Here is a 12,196-nt window from a genome sequence, read left to right on the forward strand (position 1 = left end):
TGTCATTTTGTCAAAACTTGAGCATCATGTAATACACTAGTAATACTGGCTAAATAAATCAACAGCTGACTGACAAACTTCAGCATGCAGTTGTTGATGAGCTATAGCCAGCAAAGAAATTTAATTTTGAGGTGTTCCACCTGAATCAAGAGTATGGAAGACACTGATCATCTTTAGTAAGGGTATCAAATTAACTGAGAAGTAACTGGTTATAAAACTACCTTGAAATTTTTCAAATGTTTGTTAGAATGGCAGTGAGTGAGATGGGCAAGACGCTGAAGTCAGAGCTAGATGATTTGTCTGAGGAACTGCCGTTATATATATATATTTTTTTTTTCATTTCATAAAATTCAGTGTCAGCAAAGAACAAGGAAAGATCTGTGGACTTACAGAATGAGGGACTCTAATATGGCTAGAGGCTAACTAGAGGCTCAGAAAAGAATTCAGGAGATAGACAATACAATATAAGTTCCAATTTAAAAGCTACCATAAATGGATGATGTGATTCTTAGATGGGAAATGAAATGAAAATTAAAATAAAATAAAATAAAATAAAATAAAATAAAATAAAATAAAATAAAATAAAATAGCTAACATAACCAACGCTTTACTCATCTGAGGGAACAATTTTTATTCTACAAACACGTGTTAATTATAGAATTGTTAAGGTTGGAAAAGACCTCCAAGATCATCTGGTCCAACCATAATCCTACATATGTTACCCACTAAACAATGTCCCTAAGCAGCATCCAACTTCTCCTTAAACACCCCCAGGGATGACGAGTCCATCACCTCCCTCAGCAAACCATTCCAATGCCTGACTACTTTTTCTGAGAAGGAATGTCTACTAATTTCCAACTTAAACCTCCCCTGGCTGAGCAGAACTGGTAGTGTTATACTGTGATATGATCTCATATTCATAATCAAAGGATTTTAAAGTCGAAGACCATCCATAAAGAAAAGCTGCAAAAATATCTGAGAACTCTAAGAAGGCTTGTTTACTGAAAGACTTAAAGAAAGAAGACTGAGAAAAAAAAATAATTGAGGAAATGACTTTGGAAGTAGACAACTATGAGTGCTATCAGGCTCTTTAATGTAAGAAAGAAAGGCATAAAAGAATCAGTGTTACAAAAAATAAAAATAGGTGAATTACAAATTGAAGTTGACATATAGATGTTAAAAATGAGGATGGTTCACTACAGGAACAAGTTGACCATTGTGATGGAGGTTCTAATATTTTTTTCTAATATTTTCAAAATAATACAATATACCATTCAAAAAAAAAAAAAAAAAAAAAAAAAAAAGTTATTTGGGGAAAACCATCAATAACAGCTCAAAATACTTGATCTGATGGCTCATTCTGGCCTTAAATATGTGAAAGCACATCAAGTTATTCAATGATGCTCAAGGCTTGCATAACAGCAATCACCAGTAAAGTTTTCCTTCAAGCTAGCTAAAAGACTATTTCCTGGAAGGCAGTGACCTGGCCTCAGTTATTCATGCTTTTGTCATTTCTCATTTAGATTGCAGTGATTCAGCATTCAGTATAAATGGTCACAGTGTTCCACTGCTTACAGAAATTCAGCTACTAATGAGTGGTACATCTCATTTCAACAGTGTAGGCCATGGGGAACATATCCAACATGTCCCCCAGGCTTTTCCTTATAGCTTCATAGACCATCTAAAGAAATTCAAGGTCTTGATTCCTTTCTTTAGCATACACCATAGCTAGGGGTCAAGAATGAAAAGGTCTATATGTTTCATGATGAAAACCAAATTTGATAACTTTTTAACAGTTTGCTCTAGTATAATTGATTCCCCACTCCTTGCCCACAACTGTATCTTAATGACATTTTATGGACTGGATGAAGCTGGATCTACACATGCTTTAACCCTGCAAAGACTTCAGCCAGTTATAATTCAGAAGTCCTGTAATTACATTTGGACACTATTGTATTTAGAATCATAGAATGATTTAAGAAGGAGGGTACCTCAGGAAGTGAAACTCCAGTTCAAAGCTGTTAGGAGCCCTTGGTGTTTTAGAGCTCCAAGACCTTGTCCATTTGAGTTTTATACATTTTCAAAGACAGAGATTTTATAACACTTCTGAGCAACTTGACTGACAATTTGAACAACCTTATGGTATTTTTTTCTTACTGCAAAATAATATTTCCCTTGATGAGATTTTTGACTGTTGAGTCTCATCCTCTTTGTAGCCTTTTCTGTAAATGCTCATTTAGTTTATCTGAACAGAGCAGTTAGGTTCTCTCCATAGCCTTGCCTTGTCTAGGTGGATCAATCTCAGCTTCCTCAGCCACTTGCTCCTTCAGTGTCTTTATTGCAGTAGGAAGCCCCACACTGGACATAGTGTAGCTTCACAAGTACTAGATAGACAAAGAATAACAAGCTCCCTGGATTGTCTTGCTATACATATACTGTTAGCCTTCAACTCCACAAGTGCACACTGTGACTCATGTACTGATGTTCAGCATTTTGTCCACAGTCTCATTGTTGCAAAGTTGTTTTGATCTAGTGTATCACACTCATACCTGTTCACAATTTATTGTAAAGGCAATACTGTGGCAGAAACAAGTTTTCTTGTGAAGGGAAATACAAAATGGTAGAACATACTCCAAAACCTAAGCTTTTATAAACGTTGCTAGTCTCTTCAACAAGTGCAGCATAAGCCTCAGACAATTCCTAACACCAGTATTAAGCAATGTGAATGCTAGAAGAGAACAAAAACCACCTCCAAACGACCCACTTCTCCCACTTTCCACTCAGGGAAAGAAAAAAAAAAAAAAAAAAAAAAGTAATAAAATGAAACCTTCACAAAGGAAGACACTGAACACACTTCTCTGGCTGAGGATAGAACATAAAAATAAACTACTCAGAACAGATGTTCAAAGGCTGAGAACCATGCTTAACCACGCTTTTCACTGTATGGAAAACATGCAAATATGTTAGAGCCAAGCCCAGTATAAGGAAGAAAATAAGAGGAAGAGAAAAATTTTCTTACTACTTCTCTTTTTTTTTTTTTTTTTTTTTTTTTCCGTTTGGCAACTGAAATTATGCCATTATAAAACTATAGGAGTATGACAATCATTATGACAAATTGTCTAAATATGACTAATGTTATCATCCTGATTATGGAAAAAGCTTATTCTCAGAGTATTAGTTTTAAGGGCAAAAAGCACAACAGGATCTGCCATTCTGCATATAACAATCCATAAAACCATTTCCAGTAATTTCCATGTCCAGTGCCAGTTATATGCAGCTTGAATTAGCATGCATGTTTGGACATGTGCCATCTTACTTGACAACATGAAGGAAGAAAAAAAATCTACATGTCCATTGGCAATTTGCCCTGATGGTTAAGCATATTTTTTAATTTAAAAATATACACATTATTTTCGGTCAAAATCATTCTACCTTTAATTTTCATCTGTTGAGAGCAAATTTTACTGTAAGTGTCCACAAGGTCAAAAAGTCTTCTACTAATTGATATGCCATCCTTGTGTAAGCACTTAATATTTGTAATTATGTTGCCTTTTCAATACCTCCTCAACAAGCTAAATATATAGAGCTTTTTAAACACTTAGATATCTTTTCTTGTACTCAAACCATTTTTATGGCTTTTCTTGAGAAAAACAGAACAACACTTAAAAAATATTTTTTCAACATATTTTCTTTTCAGAAACAAAATGAAAGCAGAAATAAATAATAACAAGGTATTATATTCATCAATACTTAGCACAGCTCCTGACTCCTTACCACATCCTAACACTTACTTAAAACCTTTCTCATAATATATCCAGGGACAATACTATTTTCCAAATGAAAAATAGACCATCAGTTCTTACCGTGCTGTTAGATTTGTCACATTCTCCAAGCCCACAGATAAGCATCCAAGTACACCACCCCTTTGGGGACTACAAAGTACTTTCACTCACATGCTCTAGCTGCACTTCACTGTGATATATAAGTGAACAAATGACTAATGTCTTGTCCATGGACTTTTTATTTTTGAGACAATTAATCTCAATTAGAAATTGAGATATTCTCCAGATCTCAGTTGCTTTGACCATAGCACTTTGACTGAGACCCTTTTTTCACAAAATAAAATAAAATAAAATAAAATAAAATAAAATAAAATAAAATAAAATAAAATAAAATAAAATAAAATAAAATAAAATAAAATAAAATAAAATAAAATAAAATAAAATAAAATAAATTCAACATGTTCTTTCCTGGTTAATCTTTGATACCCATGGATAAGGTAGATCTAGGAATACTACCATAAAACATGTCACATATAAGCCACTAAGGACATCATAGAGTTAAATAGCAACTCAGCAGGCATAAAAACAACTACAGAGCCATGTTCAAACAGATCAGATAGATCTAGTATTTCTTGACATTATTGGGATCCTTTCCACTGGCTTCAATGAGTGCAGAATTGCCTGAAAACAATAGATTTTTGTGGTTGTTTTTTGCATTTTAACAAGCTGGATTTAAATTCATTAACATTCCAAATGAGATCAATAATGAATAGTTCAGTAATAATTACCAGGACTCTACAGAAAACTCTATAAATTATGTTGTGAGCTATAGACTGTATGTGCCAATTTTCCATAAACAAGGAATTCATTCACTCTCTGTTTTCTAACAATGAGCACATTTGGTAACTGTGACTAGAGCTATATGTTGCTGTTCATTCCAATTTAAAACTGAGCTCATTTATTCCTTTGCTAAATTTGTCTTTCCATTACAATACCAGGTCTGTAAACAACAGATTCAACTGACGTTTCCTCCAAGGTAAAGAGGTGTCTTGAACCTCATGACCTAGATCTGATTTTGAGATGAAAATTCGTCTGTTCTAATAAAATTCACGAGTCCAAACATGATCAACCAATAGATAATTCAGATGACTTCATGACAACTTGGCTGCTTGCCATAACGATTTGGTTGCACATCCCATGGTTCTGTAATGCTTATCCTAAGGTCCAAGTCCCTAGAGTAATGAGAGTAAAATCTTACCTATTTATTTAATAGATAAATAAATAAATTACTAGACTTTCTGGTCACAGAAAGTATTTGAAAATGTGGGGTTAGAGAAGGCCATAGTAAAGACCTCTGTTTTGAAAATGACTTTTAATCCCAATGCATTAATACATGATCCTTAGTCATAGTGTTAGTCCACTAGGTCAAAATCAACGGTAGGTTAAAATCAGAACTGAAAGGGAAGAGATTTTTACATAGATATCTTTAGATTGTGAAGGGAAATTACCAGTTGTGAACTTATTGGTGTATTTTATTTGGTGAATACTAAAATCTCAGCAGCTGATAAAACAAGGAAGGAACTTATCCTGAAGCAGAATTTTAAAATTATATTTACAGAAACTGTAACTGCATTTCCAAAATGATCACAAGGTACCATTGATTTTGTAGTAGTCAAACATCAGAGTTCTGGGTGGAAGAAGTTATTGGAAATTCGTCTCTAAAATTAGCCTTAAAAATTCATACCAACCAAATGTTTTAATATCTACTACCTCTTGCAGACCTGAGGACTGGAAGAAATCACTTGCTGCAAAATCTAAATCTACTTACTGCAAGAACCAATTTAACTATATAAAGTCATCCATAAACTTACCATGTTTACCTTCTGTCCACCACTTCAAATGGAAATCTGCTCCAAATGAAAGCCTACCCCTGTTGATTAGAAAAAAACCTTCTTTCACACTTTGTGTGAAAATTATATTCATGGTCACTATCATTTATTTGTTCTTATATTAACATTATTCTTCTCTGAAAAATATATTTTCATTCTCTGGAGGGTCGTAGGGTACTGGAACAGGCTCCCTAGGGAAGCGATCATGTCATTGAGCCTGCTGGAGTTCAAGTGTTTAGGCAATGCTCTCAGATATATGATCTGATTTTTTGAGTGGTCCTATGGGGACCCAGGAGTTGGACTTGATAATCCTTGTGGGTCCCTTCCAACTCGGGAGTTTCTGATTCTGTGATTTTTAGGGAAGCTTCTTCTGAAGTTCAGAAAGCCAGACTATTCTAATCTCCTTTGTAAAATTAAATACTTAAATCATTTGGTCATCCTAGTATGTTTTCTCTGTAGGTTGCCTGAATACATTTTTCATGGCAGGGAATGATTAGGATCATTTCATTAAAATTAATGAATTTATTTCATTAAGATGGCCATACCAGTATAGGTAAATACATCATATGAAGGAGGAGGTCAGTTGTCTTGGTATAGCTCACTTCCACACAGGTGAAAGCACTTATTCCCCTGCTTTTTCTTTCCTTCTTGATAATAGTTCCCAGCCCACCTTAGCTCCTGACCCATACTTTCCAGACTGGGAAAGTGTTAACAGACCAAAGCCAAAAACTAGCAATTTAAAATAGAAATGATCACACACAAGTGACTGGCCCTTATTTTCATAGATGTAGCCTATGATGAATTTTAAAGCGGTACTAATACTTCTGAGTTTCTCCTGGAAATACTTTTCACAATGTGTCGTATATGTGAATTTGTCTTTCTCATTACTGCATCATATTTATAGATCACAGACATCCTTGGGTCATCCACTGCACCTCATCTTTCTCCATCTGTCTGCTGTATTTTTTTTTTTCCAGAGCCAAGCCATTTTGGGTTGTCTAATTGTGACATTTACAATCTTGTTCAGTTCTTCAAATGGTCTATAGAGTTTTCAAGATTAAAATAATTCCATCTCTACACTGTAGGCTAGTAAATCAGACTTGAAAACTGTAATAGAACCAGGTTCTGTTTGGGGCAAGTAAAGAAATGAGTAACAATACAGAGAACAAGGGTTTTTAAGTATACAGATATGATCTTTAGATTACCGTGCTTACTTTGTAAAAGAGTGTACATGAGTTACTAAAATCCACCTGAACATTGTTTTTTTTTTTTTTTTTCAGGTACTGTGATTCACCTCTAGTCATATGCCAATAACTTCCTACATTTCCTCAATTTCATCCCAAAGTTGCATTAGTTAGCAGAACACCCTGAGAGATTTCATGTGAATCTGTTAAAACAATACCCAGAGAAACTTCATGTACATTATATGACATTAAAATCTCAATTTTATCAAGCTTTCATTCAGACACCATATTGAACCTTCATATTCTTCATCCCCAGGAAGTATATAACCAAATCAGCTTTAGTACTCCTTTCACTTTAATCTTTGATTTAAAAAAAAAAAAAAAAAAAAAAAAAAAAAAAAAAAAAAAAGCATTCTGGTCAAATTCAAATGCAATACAAATAAAATCAATGCTGACGTTGACTCTTTATTCTTAAATGTCTTATCTCTTAGCCACCAGAGTAAGCTTATTGAGGCTATGAATAGTTGAAATAAGTGATTGATAATGAAGAGGGGGGAAAAGTTAATTAAAGATTTCAAATGAGGATTTTGATACCCTATGGGTTCAAACAAAGTGTCTTTCTTAGATCGTACAAAGCCTTACGATATGCTAATTTCATGGAAATGAGGTTTATTATACTCTCTGGTTTTTCATTAAACAATCAGAGACATAGTCATATAAACTATTCTCTCCCTACCCCAAGCTCTCACACATCCTGTGAAAGGTGTGATAGCTACTTGCTTTTTATCAATTTTTATTCCTTTTCAACTGGTCTTTGTTGAATCAATATAAAAGAGAGAGTACTACACTAGACAGATCACCACTCTGAGCAAACTCAGCATTTCTGTGTGATGAACCCTGGCACTGTTCAGTTCTGTTGGTCTCTAAAATAGAAACTCTCCAGATGCAAATAACTTATTGGCGATGGTCGCTGACTCACCCTATCTACCAGATCATGCCAGGGACTGGGCTAACATCTTAACGTTGCAATCAATTTTGTGTTCCATCTCTTGGGAATATTACCTGTTGCTTTAAAATGTGCTATTTTGGACATATTTACAGTCTATATCCAGAAGATTTAGTCAGTTCTTTCTTTTAGCTGTTTTCCTGGAGCAGTTACCTCCCCATTCTACCTTCAGAGGGTTGCATCTGGCCCTGAGTGCAGGTGCCAGGACAGGGATATGCAAACTTCTTTTTATGTGCTCCTGACCGCAGCCCTTTTAATACAGCATATCACATATTTAATTTATGCACGTAATCTTTTTACTAAGAGGAAAAAAAGCTCGCTTAGTTTTTAGACGTCAGCAATAAGCACTGCCTTAAGTCTATTCAGAGAACTCAGAAAGTTAAACTAAACTCCCTAGACATTTCTTGCAGATTTCATGGTGAATGAACTGTTTGGGGAGCACCTACATGCTTTTTTTCTGTAGCAGCCTTCTGTTCATGGTTATTCATAATACCACCTCTCTGTACACACCTTCCAAGAGGAAGCACAAGCTTCTAAATTTTCTTTGGTTTTCTTAACCTGCTGCTTTTACTTTCTCTGGTCTTTGCCTGAAATATTGACTTTTCTATCCTTGCTTGGTCATCCAACACAGAGCACTCTATCACACCATAAAGAAGGCTGAATGATGAATACCAAGCATGAGTGTTACACACACAAAGACGAAAAACAAAACAAAACAAAAACAAACAAACAAAACCCTAAAGAATATTGAATTAGCTAAAGAAAAAAAAAATATCTATTATTATTATTATTATTATTATTATTATTATTATTATTATTATTATTATTATTAATTACCATTACTATTATTATTATTAGTTATTATTATTATTATTATTTTAAATGGAGAGAAGTGTGGAAATCCAGTTCTGATATGGATATTGTGGGTGGCTCAAGGATACTAGTGAATCAGATATGCTATTTATTATTTATTTAACTGTGCTAGAGAATGTCTCATTTCCTACAGAAATACAAATAATTCATTCTACTTGTTCCAGCAAGAGGCCTATAAGGATATATATATTTATTTATATTCTGTATATTTGTTCTTTTTTCCATTATTGTATTAACAAGCACATCTGGGCATAAAGGGCTCAAATACATTTCTCGGTTATATCTAGTATCCCATACACAGGATCACATCCTATATCCTAGGTCATATCCCAGATATAACTTAGTATCTCTTAAATGTCATTTGAGGTGTTCCACATAACCCCCAATTGCCGATTCAGTTGTGCTCCTTCTAGTTTTCTGCCATATTTGCAGTGCCCATGGATGTCTTATTATGTCCTGAGGTTTCTCAAGAAGCCTAGAGAATCATGTTTACACACCTTACTCAATGCTGAAGTATTGAAATATATGCTGTAGTATATATTCAATATTGAAATATATTCAATGCTGTAGTATTGAAATATACCTCTTCTGGAAAATACTAAAAATATTCATTAAAAAACAGCATGATTATTTTTCATGCTTCTTTTTTTTCCATCGACCCCAGACTCTCTCTAAAAATATATGATGAATGAAAATTTCAGGAATTAATTAATTTTAACTGTTGATTTTAGAGATTTACCCCCTATCTTTTGCTCTCTTTCTGGGATACTTTAAAGTTATGGATTTTGGTCTTTCCATTTATGTTATGAGTTGGATTTAAGAGTTTTGTCGTCTTGACATCTCCTAGACATCCTATGGTGATCTCCTAGTATATATCTTAAAGATTTTTCTAACCAAGATATGCAGTATGTCACTATGTGAGAGAAGGGAACTGGGCTTGGTGAAGTATGTTGTTCTTCCCGGGGCTATTCTTGTCATACAGATTTTGTTCTTCCACCAAAAATCTCCTGTAGCTTTTATGCTTTTCATAAGAATCAATGATTTAAAAACTAATATTGTTCAGTTTTGATTGCTTTGAAGCTTAAAAGATTCTCCCTACATTCATCTTGATGTATGGAAGCAGTAAGCTGTACCACTGCAAGCAAAGATGAAATGTCAACAATAAGAATTAAACCTGGGACCTCTGGATCCAAACACATATTTCTACTGATGGAGCAGAGGGGCCCTGCTCCACAGAAAGGGGCTGTGGCAAGGTCATCAGCTTCTCTCTGCACTAAAGAGGGATACAATACTGCCTTCAAAGGGTGAAAAAAGGTTCACTGTTTTCTGCTGAAATGCACTTATTTTGATCTCATTTCATAGAAATGAACAAAATATGTGACTATTTTAAGAGTATTACAACAAATGTTTTATATGAGCAATCAGTGAAGTTGTACTGAGTTCAGGAATTTTCTTTGTAACTATATTGATTTAAATTACAGTGGGATGCATAGAAAACTAATTAGGAAGCAACACTTGGCTTCCCAGAACAAATACTTAGGCAAACCCTTCAAAGATAATGGGCAAAATTATTAACCTCAAGGACATGTCTTCTAATAATATGTATGTTTAATTTCCCAAGCTCAGAACTTGAAAATGTATAGGCTAATGAGTTGTTAAAAGTATCCTGAGAAGAAGGGATAGTATGTTTCTCAGAATATGGCTAGGGAAACAGACTGAAGGGCTAAACTGAGGGAGAGACAGAAAAAAAGTAGATTCTGTAGAAAGTCTAAAATATTGGTGCCTTTCCAGAGCAAGGGTGTAACAAGCTGTATGGGAAAGCTTAGTTTGAATATATGTTGGCCTTGATATCCTTCTTGTAGTGAGGGGCCCAAAACTGAACACAGTAATTGAGGTGTGGCCTCACCAAAGCAGAATACAATGGCTCTGCTGGCTACACTATTCCTGTTACAAGCCAGGATGCCATTGGCCTTCTTGGCCACCTGGGCGCACTGCTGGCTCATGTTCAGGTGAACATCAATCATCATCCCCAGATCCTTTTCCTCTGCACAACTTTCGAGCCACTCTCCCCCAAGCCTGCAGTGCTGCATGGGGTTGTTGTGGCCAAAGTGCAGGTCCCGGCACTTAGTCATGTTGAACCTCATCCCATTGGTCTCTGTCTATTGTCCAGCCCATCCCAGTGGCATTCCTACACTCTGGCAAATTGACACTTCCCCTCAACTTAGTGTCATCTGCAAATTTACTGAGGGTGCACTCAGTTCCCTCACTCAAAACACCAATAAAGATATTAAAAAGAATGGGCCCCACCACCAACCCCTGAGGAACAACAGTTGTGATTGGTCATCAGCTGGATTTCACTCCATTCACCACTAATCTCTGGGCCTGTCCATCCAGACAATATTTAAGCCAGCTAGAAGTGTGCCTGTCCAAGCTATGGGCTGCCAGTTTCTCCGGGAGAATCCTGTGAGAGACCACGTCAAAGACTTTGCTGAAGTCTGGGTAGACTACATCAACAGCCTTTCTATCATCCACCAGGCGGTCACCCAGTCACAGAAGGAGATAGGGTTGGTCAGGCAGGACTTGCCTTTCATGAACCCAGGCTGTCTGGGCCTGATTACTCAGTTATCCCACATACGCTCTGTGATTACATTCACAATGACCTGTTCCATCACCTTTCCTGGCACCAAGTCAGGCTGACAGGCCTGTAGTTCCCTGAGTCCTCCTTACAACCCTTATAGATGGACATCACATTAGCAAGTCTCCAGTCATTCAGAACCTCTTTGGATGATCATGACTGCTGATAGATGATGGAAAGCATCCCAGCAATCACATCCGCCAACTCCCTCAGCACCCTTGGGTGGATCTCATCTGGTCCCATGGAATTGTGACAGTCCAGGTGGAGCAGCAGGTCTCTAACTGTTTCCACCTGAACTGTGCGAGGTTTCTTCTGCTCCCTGTCCCAGACTTCCAGGTCGGGAGGCTGAGTATGCTGAGGATAAGTGGACTGACTAGTAAAGACAGATGTAAAGAAGGCATTAAGAACCCCAAACTTTTCATTGTGCTCAGTAGTTCTGTTCCCCCCTGCATCCAGTAAAGAATGGAGATTTTGCTTGGCCCTTCTCTTACAATTAATATATTTGTAAAAACATTTTTTTTATCCTTTACTGTAGTGGCCAGGTTGAGCTTGTGCTGGGCTTTAAACTTCCCAATTTTTTCTCTTCATATATTGGCAACTTCCTTGTTCTCTTCCTGAGTAGTCTGTCCCTTCTTTCACCAGACATAGACTTTATCAAAATAAAGGGGGGGGGAAAGAAAAGCATTCAATTTCATCACAGTTAATATGTTACTTTTTAACATCTAAGACTTTTGTTTTAACTCCTCTCTCTCACTCATGCTTAGTTATCTGGAGAGGATATTTTTCCTCTCAGTGAGAAGACTCTTCCTTTTCCATGTACTATCTGG

This window comes from Aythya ferina (genome assembly GCF_964211825.1).
Source record: "Aythya ferina genome assembly, chromosome: 3".
Classification (NCBI taxonomy): domain Eukaryota; kingdom Metazoa; phylum Chordata; class Aves; order Anseriformes; family Anatidae; genus Aythya; species Aythya ferina.